Raw genomic sequence first — 15,122 nt, 5'->3', positions numbered from 1 at the left:
CTCTCCACCATTTGACCTTAGAACTGAAGAAGCTTCTCGGATGAGAGGTGAAACGTCTTCAAGCAACTTAAAGAAGTCCAGACGCTTTTCTTTGCAAGCTCCTTTGACTACGATGACCTGGATGACTGAGAACCTTCACAGACATAAGTCCATAGTAACTACATAAATTGCAAAAAGTGCAATAAACTACAAAAATAATTTAAAATCGTTGTAGTCTTTTTTTTTTACATATATTTCGAGAATTTTTTAAGAGGTTTATCCCTCAAAACTGTAAATACAAAAAAATACAAAACCACTTCATAGTTTTATTTTTGAGATACACCAATTTTTATATACTGCAGGAAAACCGAAAATAAATATTATAATGCAAATTTGCAAAAAAAAAAAAAAAAAGGCCCTGAAGATAAAAAACTACATTTTCCATGAAAATGACATCACTTCCGGTTTCGGATAGGTAATGGCGGATATGCAATAGTTCGCGCTGACGTCTATTCCAACTAGGAAGTGTAATGAACAGCTGATCGGATCGGCAAAGCATGTTTCTGGAATATTTTGTTTTCGTTTTCGTCCCATGTTTTAAATGCACTTTAGAACAGCATGCAGCAAAACGACATATGAGTGGGCGGAGTGAGGTATGGGGTCTTCACACCCTCGTTGCACTCCATAGAGGCTGGGGGGCTGGGAGGAGTTGGCAGTCTGGTTGGGGTCTGTGACGCTGGGCCTCCCTGTGGTGGTCTGCTTGCCCCCACCGCAGTGAAAAGAGTAACTTCTCTTGGGTCTAAAATAAAATAAAATAAATAAACAATGATAATATAGACTAATCAAGTGGAACAATATGGCATTGGCATATTTTCTCCACTTGAAAAAATAAATCCGTTGGGCTCTTTCCTGGCCTTCGTACTGAACGGGACAGGCAAAAAATAATAATAATAATACAACGGTCAGCATTCACAGTATGGCGATCAATATCTGTGTTGGTGGAGCAGTTGAAAACCAAAAGTCACATTATATGTTGTGAGTGCTGGCCCTTTGTTTAAGATTCTTCATTTTAGATCTTTTTTGTTTTTAAGTCACGATGCCAGGATCAAAATATTTAAACTAAGTTTGTTTTTGGTATTTTCCCAACTCTATTTTTTTAAATTAGTTATCTCTTTGTAACATAAATTTTAAAGCTATACTCCAAGTTTAAAGCTTTAAGTATTACATTTTATTACACAAGTCATTCCTGCAGCTTTCTGCATTATCATTCTGCTCATTCTTAGGTTGAAATTGTACTATGCTTTGTATCTAAAAATGCAATGTTCTGTCATGGCGAGTGAGAAGAGCCGTGTGGAAAAGGTAAAGGAGGATCCAAACGCAGGCAGTTGTGAAGGTGTGAAGGTGATTTATTGAACACAAAATATAGATAGGCAAACGGCAAAACGGAGAACTAAACTATAGTGGGACAACTAAACTACTGAGCATGAACAAGAACACAAACCTGGACATAAAGGAAGGAAGACGATGGTACATGATGATGCCGGCAGGGAACACACGGATGAAACATGGTGGATACACAGACGGACCAGCAACTACAATCACAGAGGACATGACTTAAATACACACAGAGAAACACAGGGGGGATTACACACAGGTGGTGGACACAGCTGGGAGTAATTAACGAGACGAGACAAGAGGTAAAACTGAACACATTCACATGACACACAGACCTTCACAAAAACAGGAAACAAGAGATCACTACACGAGGACGCAGACAGGACACAGAACTAAACTCACACAAAACATGAGAACACAAATCCTTAACCACGAGTAAACAGAAACATGGAACTCAAATAGTAAGCAACAAATCACAAAGGTAACACAAAGATGATTCAAGAGATAAACCAAAACATAATAAACTCAAAATGCTGGGTCAATCCGACACAGAACTGTGACATGTTCTTTGTTTGCTTTGTTTGTTTGTTTTATCAAATGCATATTAAACTTTCTGTTTCTTTACACACAAGCTTCAGCTTTACATAAGTTTAGCGGTTTGGCTTTTAGGAGAGCAGTTCAAGACACTGCATGAGAAAATATTTCAGCTGTCGGTGTTGACATGTGGAAATGGTTTCTGCAGTTAAATCTGATAGGCAGCTCATTAACCCAATAATATCAAGATGAGGTTTAACTTCACCACGAGCTGCAGGCACAACAGAAGTGAAGTGGCAGCTAATTTGCAACACTTGAAAAAGCTCAACAAATATCATCAAACACACATATTGCTCTGTGTGCTATTAGCCACACATTGCATCTTCCAGATGCCCACAGTTACTGTAGTTGCATTTGCAAGGTAGAAAAAAAAACAGCATGTGAGAAGTTCACTATCATATATGAAGAAAAATGTAAGACAGAGAGGACTCAAGAGGAAGATGAGCTTGTCAAAGATATTCTCAAATTGAAGACTACTGAAGACTAAAAACAATCTTCAAAGATAAGACCTGCTTAGCAAGTGACATTCAACATTCGATAAACTGGAAATTTTGTCCTTACATGTAATGACCGAGCTCATGTTAGATTTTTCTTAATCAAATAGAGGATCTGTATTTGATGTTTTGCAGAAGTTATGATACTGGGTAATGTGTTTAACAAATTACATGATAAGAATTTGATGTTATTCAAAGGTTATGATGGACATTAAATGCAAAACTGGTTTTGCAGTATTTTGGTAGAGTTTACATGGACATTATTAATTTAGGTCCTCAGTATCACCATTATAAGAGAAACAGCTATGGAAATGTAAGAATTTAAGAGTTTTGCAAGAGCAAAAGTAGTGATAGAAAGACAAAATCTAGGGGGAAGGCTTTTATTTGTGGGGCAAGTAAGCTAATGTTTTTAGGTTATTGTTTTTCACACACATTTATAACTTTCTGTGCATGCGTTTTTATGTCTCATTGACCATTAGAATGAAAATAAAAGAAAATACTTTAAAGTCGGTGCCCATGTGCATTTCACTATGGCTGCTGACTAACATGACTTGTTTCCGGAAGGAGTAATCAGATTGAATTTAAACAGATAAGGTTTATGTAACATTCTCTTTCATTTCCCTATTAGGTGAGAACTTAAGGTTCTCCACCTGCCAAATCCCACTTTAACCCTTGCCTGAAAAGGTTTATAATTCTGGTTCCACTGGCCATTGTTATGTCATTTTGTACTAAATGAATTACACAATATATGTCAAAAATGCTTTAAGGTCACTAGGCCTTCCTTTACTCACTACACCATTAGTGGGCCTCGTGACCCTAGGCATGCTGTTGTTGACGCACACCATCAAAATGTGGCTGTAGTTCAGGAGGTAGAGCTGGTCAGCCACTAAGGTTTAGTGGTTCAATTCCTGGTTGCTCTAGTCTGCATGCAAAAAGTATCCTCAGGCAAGATGCTGAACGCCAAATTGTTCTCCGATGTATCTGTGGGAGTGTGAATAGGAAGCATTCAACTTAGGTGAATGACGCACATTGTATAAAGTGCTTTGAGCGCACAAGTAGAGTAGAAAAACAGTATATAAGAACCACTGTATTCACCAAAAGTGTAGATTCTCACTCTGCTGCAGGCAGACACAATCATTTTGTGATGGAAATAATAAAAAAAACTGCACACCTGAATCAATGACAGGTGCATAGAGGACATTTGTTTTTAGAAAAATATATAAAATAACCTCCACGCACTGTCCCGCTTAAACCTTCAGCTTGGTATATGACCTGCTCTACCTTCTTAGCTACAGACACTTTTATACACAGACCTGCAGTCTTCAGAAGTTTTCTGATGACTCTGCGGTGGTCGGATGCATCAGCAAGGGTGATGAGTCAGAGTACTGGGCTGTGGGTGACTCCTTTGTCACATGGTGCAAGCAGAATAATCTGCAGCTCAATGTGGCAAAGACCAAGGAATTGCTCGTGGACTTTAAGACCAGGAAACCCTTGACTCCTGTTTCAATCCAGGGGGTCGATGTGGACATTGTGGAGGACTATAAATACCTTGGAGTACACATAGACAATAAACAAGACTGCGTTAAAAACACCACTGCACTTTACAGGAGAGGCCAGAGTCGTCTCTATTTTCTGAGGCTGCTGAGGTCCTTCAACATCTGTCAGACAATGCTCAGGATTTTCTATGAGTCTGTTGTGGCCAGTGCTATCCTCTATGCTGTTGCATGCTGGGGGAGCAGGTTGAGGGTCACAGATGCCAACAGACTAAATAAACTGTTCTGCAAGGGCAGTAATGTTGTCGGGATGGAGCTGGACTCCCTTAAGGTGGTGTCCAAAATAAAGCCAATGTTGGATAATACCTCCCACCCGCTCCATGACGTGCTGGCTAGCCACAGCAGCACGTTCAATGAGAGACTGAGAGTACCAAAAAGCACCACTGAACGACACAGGAAACCATCTCCCTGTACAACTCCTCCATTTATACACACTATACACTGTAGACACTGCAATAGCTACACCCTTTTTGCACACGCTGTTTTCTACTCAGTAACGTTGCTGTCAATATTCTTGATATTTATTTATGATCACCTCTGTCAATCCTTGATATATATTTTTGAGTGATTTGTATATATTTGTTCTATTTTTTAAATCTGTAAATCTGTAACTTATAGTATTGTTAAATAGTCTAGTCTGTTTCTGCTACTGTTACTGTATTGGATCAACTGTAACCCACATAATTTCCTTAGGGATTCTGATTCTGATACTGAGGGTGTAGGTCAGCAATATATGTACACATATTCATATCTTGCCTATACAATAAAAGTATTCGCTGTAAATGAGGAATAATAAAGTATTCTGATTCTGATAAATGTTCAGCACTGCCATTGTCTTTTTAAAATTTGTCTTGTCCAAAAGTCGCACTGTTGTTTATGACTCTATCACTTAAAGAAAATGAGTGATTGTTGATTTAAAGTTAAATCCAAGAACCAGTTTATATACAATACAAAAAATAAAATGTGTCTATTAGCTCCTGGCGAAGGCCATGGCTCACACTTAAACCTCGCTGTGTTATTCAGGCAAAGATCAGTGCAGTCATATTACAAAGGTAAAGTATGCAATGTCAGCCAGTTTCTGTATCTACCTAACGGATGACAATTGAACAATGCATTGTGTTTAACCATGAACCTTTGGTCGTTGACATGCAAAATGTAATGTTATATGACTGATATTACTGATGCACTTTTAAAAAGAGTCCTACTTAATTTGGACCTTGAACTGGCTGATGACGTGGTCTGATAGCAAGAGAGAGACCCAACTTTGTAAAGGATTACTGTGTTAGTCATAGAAGGGAACTGGTTTATAACTACCCTAAAATCTATCTATGTTTATGCATTGTTAATCTTTACTTTTCATGAATCCTTTCTAGGTGAACTTACTTCATGTAAGAGGCTGTAGGCTGTTCATACTGAGCACCAGACATATGCCACCAAATGGTTAAAGAACCGTGGGACCATTTTTTTGTTAGCTGCATGGTCACATTTCTAAACTTCCTGGCACTGAATTAAAGTTTGCACTGTAGTTAACCCGAAGTTAAAGCTGCATCCAAAAATCTGATCATTTTAAATGCGATGTTTTGTTGAATTCAAAGTGACAGACATGATCAAGTAACGTGTCAGTGTTGACAATCTTTTTTAGACATACTTGCCCATCAAGTCAGAAGCTATTCTCAACAATAAAATGTATCTCACAGTTTATTTTTGGCCATCCATTTGACACTGTGTCTGCCTGTGTCAGTGAAACTTGGAGCTAAGAGAACAAAAATCTAGTGAAATCAAATGTATTCAATTTATTTATTTTCATTGATTATCAGTTTATAGGGCTATGAAAAGTATTTTCCTATTTCCTTGAAGCTTGTCAGCTCAGTAAGGAATAAATATTAATTTTGTTATTTTTTGTATCTGATACCACTCCTTTCTTTGCAATGCTTCTCATTGTTCTTACACTGCATAGGTGTAACATGTAGTACCCTACAAAAGAAAAGGCCTTTCCACACACACTTTATACATTTAAATATGTAACATGGCTTCATGAAACCAAAGTATACATGAACACTTTTGATAGCGTTTTGATCACTTAATCACATCAGTGTTCGATCGTCTGTAAGCCAAAAGTGTAAAACAACTGTGTCTGTTATTTGGGAGGAAAGAATGCGTTTTAAGAATACGGCCTTGAGTGCTCTGTTTCCTTTTGAGAGATATGCCGAATTGTTGCAAAGTAGTTAACTTCTTGTCAGAGAAGTTAACAACTTTGCAACTACTCATTCTGAGAAACTGAGCCACAGTTGTTTCTGTGTTTAAACTCTGGGAAAAACTGTAAACTGTATAGCCAATTTACCAACATAAGGGGTCTCACAAAACACACATCCATTCAACTGGACTGTGTTTTTTTAAATATTACAAATGGTAGGTACATTCATACTCACATATCTAAATACATGAGATCATCGTTGAATAGGTGTAACTAAGGGGACAGCATCAAAATGCAATATGGGTAGAAATGCATGCCCAGATTTAAAAAAACATGTCTTTAAATGACCTGAGGTTGTGATGATGGTTACAGCGACTACTCTCAGCCACTCCTCCAGCACAGCGGAACCTGATTACCATTGCCAGCGCCACTTTTATTTCCTGATTAAAGGATATCAATCTGTCTCTGTAACTTGCTGTTTGAAGATATGACAAATGTAATTTTCTTTTGGTTAGTGCGGTGGTTACCTCACAGAAATAAGATCCTGGTTTTGAATCCAGTCTGAGCCCCTTCTGTGTGGTGCTTCCACAGCACGGTGGCACGGTGGTTAGCACTGTTGCCGCACAGCAAGAAGGTCCTGAGTTCAATTCCACCATCAGGCCGGGGTCTTTCTGTGTGGAGTTTGCATGTTCTCCCCGTGTTTGCGTGGGTTCTCTCCGGGTACTCCGACTTCCTCCCACCGTCCAAAGACATGCAGTTTGTGGGGATAGGTTAATTGGATAATCCAAATTGCCACTAGGTGTGAATGTGAGTGTGAATGGTTGTCTGTCCTTGTGTGTTAGCCCTGCGACAGACTGGCGACCTGTCCAGGGTGTACCCTGCCTCTCGCCCTATGACAGCTGGGATAGGCTCCAGCGCCCCCCGCGACCCTGAAAAGGATAAGCGGAAGCGAATGGATGGATGGAAGCATCTCTGTGCAGGTTCTCTCTGGGTACTTTGGCTTTCTCCTGCATTCCAAAGTTGTGCATGGGGTTCAGGTTAATTTGTGATTTTAAATTGACTCCAGAAGTGAACGTGAATGCCAGTGGTATCTGTCTGTATGTGTTAGCCCTGCAACAGACTGGTGACCTAGTCAGGGTGTTGCCTAACTCTCATCCCTATGACATACAGCTGGCATACCCTCCAGCTTTGCTGAACTCCACGACCTTGAACTGGATAAGCAGAGGAAAATGGATGGATGACTTTCTTTTTAACAGAAAGCCTCACATCAAACATGATCATACATTAATGCTAAAAATCTAAGAGTGGAAAGCTGATGTAAGTATTGTAGAAATAACAGCCAAATAATAAGACAGAGTAACTCTCTCTTGTAACGCTAGGACAGGGCAAGTTGGTTTACAAAAATTTCCTGGCTTTTGTAGACATAGAGTATGCCTCACTCCGTCTGTGTAGATTTCTGCTGTAGTGCAGGTGGTCATAATGCAGGTTTTTTGTGATCTATAGATCATTTATATCTGGCTATAAACTCAATACAGTAGCGGTAATAAAGCCATAGGACTACCTTACGTTTGGAAGGTGTCACCATGCAGAGAAATTCCAAAGGTCAGACTGCAGTTTACAACCTTCTCTCACTTGTGAAAGATATCCTGAAGACAAGCAGCAAGATGAAGCACCTTCTGTTTTGGGGGTTTGTCCTTTCAGCTTTCAAAATCAGCCATTCAAACATTCCAGGTACATAAAAATGTTTTTGTCTTAAATTAGAGGTAATTTACAGTTCATTTAAAGAAGGCACTATTTAAAACAAAGTTTATTGATCCTCTGGTCGTTCTCTGTCAGGGTTATGTTTAAGCTTACATCTAAAATCCTAAAATTGTATTTTAGGTCTTTACTGACTTCATGTTCATATTGTGACTTACAAGTGAATAATGACTGTCTTCTGCTTTTACCAATGGTGTTTACTGCACATTTAATCCCCCGGAAATGTTATTTATATACTCCTGACAGCCTTTCAAAGCTGACTGGATGATTTCTTCCTCTATAATGCCAAACGTTTAACTAATGAGATAATTTCTGTCCGAGCCCATCAGTTGTGAGCATGATGAGATTAATTTTAGCACCCAAGAGGTAATAACAGGATCATTTTCCAACAATGTCCAGTGAATTTTTAGATGAAAGAACTTTTGAAATCATTCAAAAGCAAGAGGTCTGAAAATGTATGTGAAAAAATATGTGTTTGTGTTTTCTACTAAAACAACATATTGTGGCCCAGCGCTACGTATGATCATTATGAAGTGCAGAACTTGATTAAAACCAAAACACCTAAATCAAATTTCGCCTATACAAGAAATCTTACAGTACATTATTTCTTTTTCAACAGATTTCTGTCTATTACCTCCTGATGTGGGCCAGGGAACAAGCTTCACTTTAGCAGTTCATTATGATGTTAACAAAGATCAGTGCACTCCTTTCCTATACAACGGTGAAGGAGGAAATGCTAACCGTTTTGAAAATGAAAGAGAGTGCATCACCCAATGCAGAGAATATCTACCCTATTGATGGTAAGATTTATAAGGACAAAAGAACAACTGAATAATTTTCAATGTTTAACGTCTGACCTTAAGATCTTAAAATGCAAAATGTAATGTAATCTTCAAAGAGTGCCAAGAGTGGATGTAAACTAAAGATTTCTCCTACTTCCTTGTTTTCTAAGGACTTTGGAGCATGAATTGACTAATAAGATAAATCTCACGTCGAGAAAGAAAGAGAGGGAGAGAGAGAGAGAGACTTTCTTGAGATGTGAAGGTTGACCTTTTTCTTGGATCATTTTAGCATGTATTTACCTCGCACAAAAGACTGTAGGATCAAAGCACTAATGCTATCAACTGTTTATAGAGCACGACTGTTACACTTTTTGGCACTGCAGACAAATTGCCCCAAACAGCTCAAACATGCTGGGAAATAATGCAGATAACCTGCAAGATAGTTATGATTTGCACTAAAAGAACATCTTCTCCAACATACCTTCCCATCAAAGAGATGTGTCAGTGTGCCTCTCTCTGTCTGTGGCAGTGCAAATTAGGGCCATTCTGGCAATTTCTTCGTTACTACAGTGAAATGCATTTAGTTTATTTATTTTAATGGAATATCAGTATATGCTCTTAGAAAACTTAACTTCCCTTTTTACTGAACAACTTTTGTTCATCCAAATGTTCATTACATGGCTTTAAATAGACGCCAAGTTTAATTTCTGATGTTCCTGCTCATAAATGACATGCCCCAAAATGAATATAGTATTTCTCTGTAATTACAAACTCTTTGTGAACAATCTTGGTATCACAATAAAGCTAGCACTTGTGAGACTTCAGCAGAGGTGTAAATATTAAATCAGATGATGAAACAGTTTGTGTGTGTGGCGGGGGGGGGGGGGGGTGTTGCTCTGAGGCATTGTGGGAGATGGAGTTATTCAGTAACAGTGATGTACAAAGTTTTGAAGCAAGACCACACATGTAAGATAAAGATTCATGCTACATACTACTGTTTTTACTGTTTTTCTGCTGGTTTTGCTGAATTTTGGTCAGAGCGTGATGAAGCTGTCAGATGTCGGTTTTCAGTAGAGCTGTTACTTGTCTGCTTATGTGGCGTGAGGTGAATGAGGGATTGCAGAATTTGTTTACCTGCTCGTTTATTTCTTTTTTGTTTTAGCTGTGTCCGCTGGTCATAGAAATGGTTTGTATGAGCTTTTAGCTGAGATTCCAGTGTTTCTGTGGATACCATACTTGTCCATATTTACATAACAGACCTGAGGTCACAGCCTGTGAAACCCGATGTTCCCCATCCACTAAGAGGATCTATTGATTTTCATGCCCAACCACAATAGCTTTTTTGTGTTTGTGAGGTGAAGCTCTAGTTTCTGTCCTGACATCTTTACTTAAGGTTCATTTTGTCTTGCTTTGGCCTTCTGTGTTACTACTTTTATCAGTGTTAAAATCGTGACATTGTTCACATGGCGACCAGGAAAACTGTAGACTTCAGGGCCCTATTTCAGAAAGCCGGTTTAGTTCAAACTCTGAGTAAGTATACGCTGAGTTAACGAAAACTCTGGGTTTTCGGTTTCACAAAGCGAGTTTAGATTAATTCTGAGTGAGTTACTATGACGACACACTCCGTGAAGCTAACCTGCCCCCTAGCAGGTTTACTTCAACTAACCCTGACGTTTTCCGCCTCTTTGTCGGAAACCTGACTGTAGGAAGTGTCAGACATGGCGTGCCCTTCCTTGAAGAGCCAGTAGATGTTGAAGCCCAAATTCTCCGCAGAGCTCTCCGCCGGGAGAGAGTGATTAGAGCGCGTTTGGACATTTTATCATTTCCTGATGATTTTCTGTGTGAACGTTACCGTTTTTCAGCACAATCTATAATTTATTTGAATAACATCCTCAGGCCTAATATTGCTCATGTGACACATCGTGGACATTCTCTCAGTTCTGTACATATTATTTGTATTGCACTTCGGTTTTTTGCAAACGGGAGCTTTCTGTATAATATTGGTGACGCTGAGCACGTTTCCAAGGCTACCGTCTGTCGGGCAGTCAGGAATGTTACAGTTGCACTGAAACGTCTCCTGTACTCGTTTGTGGTGTTCCCCGGTCATAGACCCACAAGATTTATCAAAGAGGGATGCCACAAAATTGCAGGTATCAGGATGAACGAAACTTAATTCATGATGTGGTGATACTTGAACTACTATTTAAATTTTACATTTATTTTCAGGGTTCCCAGGCGTGATTGGCTGTATAGATGGCACTCACATTCCAATCATTGCTCCTTCAGTAAATGAAGGAGACTATGTGAACAGGAAGTCTTTCCACAGCATTAATGTACAGGTACATAGTTCCCTGTAGCATTTCAAACTAACAAATTATTTCATTATAGTAATGGATGCTAATTTGTGTTCTCTGCACTGTGAAGATCATATGTGATGCTGCCAACATTATCACAAATGTGGAAGCCAACTGCTCAGCCTCTGTGAGTGGTGGTGGTGGAGGACCCCCACCTGTTTTTCGGGCCTCCGCTTTTTTTCTGTTGGCTATAACGGGTCACATTTGAGCATACAGAGTAAGCAAATATGTACTTGTAATGTGCTCAGATAATTTCAATAAGTGCTTACAGAGGGGAAATTAATGTAGCCTCTAACTGCAATTGATTTACATCGGACAAACAGACCAAGCACTATGGCTCATAATACAATTACACCTTACCTGTTTGGACTATATTTTTATATTTCATTTTTACTTGCTGCCAGGAACGTTTGGGGCCTGTTGGGTTGCACCTGCGCTCACATCACAAAATAAAATGTATAAAATAAAAAATAAAATAAAATATAATAAAATAACGTGTTAAATGGGTGGAAATCCCTAGATCAGTGTTTAAATTAAAACTCACGCATTGACTCTGTCGGCTATGTTTTGCCATGCATGTTCCCTTTGTTTTGCAGCTGAGGCTGTGTTACTTTTTTTCTGCAAAATTTGCATGTTATCGGCATATGCGCATATGCTGCCATCGGAATTTCGGCCTCAAGCGCTGTAAAATACATTGACCGCGCCTTCTTTCCCTCCGTCTCCATGGTGACTCGCTTAATCTGTGGTCCACTAATCAGGGCTTTATGTATCCTCGTGCTCGCGCTTAACTTGGGGTTAAAGCAACTCCGCGTTGATTGAACTAATTGTTATCAGCCTTTCTGAAACCGAATATTCCGAGTTGGACAGTTCAGGGTTACTCAACCCTGAGTATCGTTTTTCACTCTGAGTTTTCTAAACCGGCTTCCTGAAATAGGGCGCTGGTCTGCAGGTCATGTTTGTGAATTAGATGTTTTTTATAGAGCGATAACATTTCACTAAAAATAACAAAATACCAAAAGAATACAGTCTGTTACAGATTCCCCAAGTGTGCCCTGGTTACACTTCACTTGGAGGAACAGTAACTAAGACCTATTTTTGACCCAGGTGGAGAGATCACTAGCTAAGTTACTACTAAGTTTTTAACAATAAGGAAATGAGAAAACTTCATATCTGTGGTGAATTTCTTAAATCTTGGCTCTGACAAAAACCATTCAATCAATTATATTAAAAAGGCTAAAATTACAGAAGCTAATGATAACAAAACTAATCTAATTTTCAGGTCAATGTTACTGAGATTCAAACTCACCTGAGATTTTTAGTAGATAAAATAACTGGAAACATTAAAACAACTGCTTTGACTATTTTAATTACTATGATGATGATGATAATTATGGTGATGTTTTCTCTACACAGCATCTAAAGGTTGCACCTTAGAAAAGGCTGAAGGTGAATGTAATGGCAAATATTTGAGATACTACTATGATTCCACTGATAAAAAATGCAAAAGATTCAGTTGGACAGGATGCCTGGGAAATGGAAACAGATTTTTTGACTACAACAGCTGCAATTTCACCTGTGCTGTTGTCCAAGGTGAGGACAGTGGGCTCTCTTTCTTCTACACACACTTCCAGATACTGTGTTCATATGTCAATAAATCACTGTATGTTTAATAGGTCAGTGCTAATTCTATCCAAAGCACGGGACACCTATACGTGTTTTCTCCAGATTTTCTGACTTTCTTAATGATTAATGTGGACAACAGATGATTAGTTACAAGTTACTGGAAATGAAATCCACCATTTAAAATAAAAATAATTTTGGATTTCTTACCTGCAATCTATCAGTATGTATTAGTCTGATAGATTTTCTTTTAGTCTGTTTTCTGCAATGCATCCACTGATTTTAAGTGAAACACAGTGTATTGTGCAGTGACTGTCTTATATTTTCTATTCCATCAGATAAATGTCATTTAACTCCTAATGAAGGTCATGGCTCAAGTTTCAACTTCGCTGGTATTATGATTCCACCAAAGATCAGTGCAGTCCTTTCATATATAAAGGTGAAGGAGGAAATGCCAACAATGAAGCAGAGTGCATGAGAAACTGTTCACCCAATGCAGAGAATATCTACCCAATGGATGGTAAGAGGACAAAAGAATAACTGAATAATTTATTATGTTTGACTGATAACCCTTAGATGGTAAGATGCAAAATATAATGTCATGTACACCATGTACAAAGTGTTCACATTGTGCAATAGCCATATGCCACCAAGTGCTCAAAGAGCAGCAGGACTACTAATTACGATTTTACAATTCCTTCAGCATACTTCTCAAAACATTTCTAACTTTCTTGGCACTGCAGACAAATTGTCCCAAACTGATCAAACATGCAGGGAAACATTGTAGATAACCTGCAAGATTATTATGCTTTACTCTACAGTTAACATGAACTCAAATTTTATACAAAACGGTGATGATTTTGCATGGTACACTTGGGATTAAGCATCTTTGAATCCATCATCAGTCACAGAGATGTCAATCTTCTTTAGCCATAATAGCCCAAGGGGTCAGAGACTTTTTCCACAAATATGTCAGTGTATATCTTTGTGTGTAGTCCTGTGACAGTGCAAATTAAGATTGCTAGTGAAACTGCTAGAATTTAAATTCTGACAATTTCTTCTATAGTGAAGTGTATCAGCATCTGGATAGTATAGTGATAAAACTACACACCGGAGCAGGAGTTGCAAGTTCGATTCCCACCCAGTATTCAGTAAGGGTCCTAGCTAGACCGCCCATGCTAAAACCAAGCCCTGGAATGGCACAGCTACGTCCTCAGCTTGGACACAAGCATTTCACTACATATCGTCCTCTGTATGATTGTGTATGTGACAAATAAAGGTTGTTTGTATCTAGAATATTTATTTTAATGGACAATCAGTATATGTATCTAAAAAGGTCTTTCTTCTTCTCTTTTCGTGATTGACAGGTGAGCAGTACACTGATTTCTCTTTGGTTGTTGGTAATATTATAACTCAGTGTAATGGTCTTAGTAGGCTTACAGTGGTTTTGGTTTGTGGTTTTGCTCTTTTCCCCCCCACTTTGGGTAATGCCTGTATAGGAACTAACCAACGAAAGAAAAAAAGAGAGAAAACACTAACAATTTTATTTACTTATAAAACTATGTAAAATGTAAGAAATATAGATAAAATGTCCTTTGACTTTGTCAGTTTGGTGAAATCTGTTAACAAAATGGAAAACCAAAAGATTAAAAACAACAGTCATACCTATTTTGATAATGATAACAAAATTTTCTCTGAAGAGCGTCTAAAGCTCGCCTCCTAAAACGAACGGAAGGTGGATGCAATGGCAACTGTGTGAAGTACTACTATGATTCCAGGGAGGAAAAATGCAAAGAATTAATTTGGACCGGATGCGTTGGAAATGGAAACAGATTTCACGACTACAACAGCTGCAACTCCACCTGTTCAGGTGTCAAAGGTAAGAACAGTGTGCTCTGTTGAGTCTACACATAGTTTCAGATATTTACACATGTTCATATATCAATAACTCATTACATGTTCTAAAACCATTAGTCAGTGATACTTCTATCCAAAATACAGGACAGTTACATGTGTTTTCTCTAGACTTTGGTAATAATAAATATTTAAAATAGATGATTAATTCACTCATTCTTTGTTACTTAACACTGAGGACCAATCCTCTTAAATGTGCAATTTAGAAACTTTTTATAAAAAAATCAAACATATATAAAGGTGAAGGAGGAAATGCAAACCGCTTTGAAAATGAAGCAGAGTGCATGAGAAACTGTTCACATAATGCAGAGAATATCTACCCTATGGATGGTAAGATTTATAAGGACAAAAGAATAACTGCATAATTTATTGTGTTTAACTGATAACCTTCAGATGGTAAATATATGTCATGTATCTTTAATGACCACCAAAAGCAGATGTGACAAGATGAAAAATATGTCATTGTCCTACTTCTTTATTATCTG

General features: G+C 38.3%; 1 pseudogene; it reads left to right on the top strand.

Moving 5' to 3' along the window:
* The first annotated feature begins 7,873 nt into the window (after positions 1-7,873).
* Positions 7,874-13,201, top strand: LOC146627916 (thrombin inhibitor hemalin-like; annotated as a pseudogene).
* Positions 13,202-15,122: the final 1,921 nt, after the last annotated feature.

The sequence above is a fragment of the Diplotaxodon limnothrissa genome, linkage group LG7 (genome assembly GCF_057381915.1).
Source record: "Diplotaxodon limnothrissa isolate DT_005_m linkage group LG7, D_limnothrissa_male_GT1.1, whole genome shotgun sequence".
Lineage (NCBI taxonomy): Eukaryota > Metazoa > Chordata > Actinopteri > Cichliformes > Cichlidae > Diplotaxodon > Diplotaxodon limnothrissa.
The sequence above is the reverse complement of the archived record's forward strand: the minus strand, read 5'-3'. Positions and strand labels throughout refer to the sequence as shown.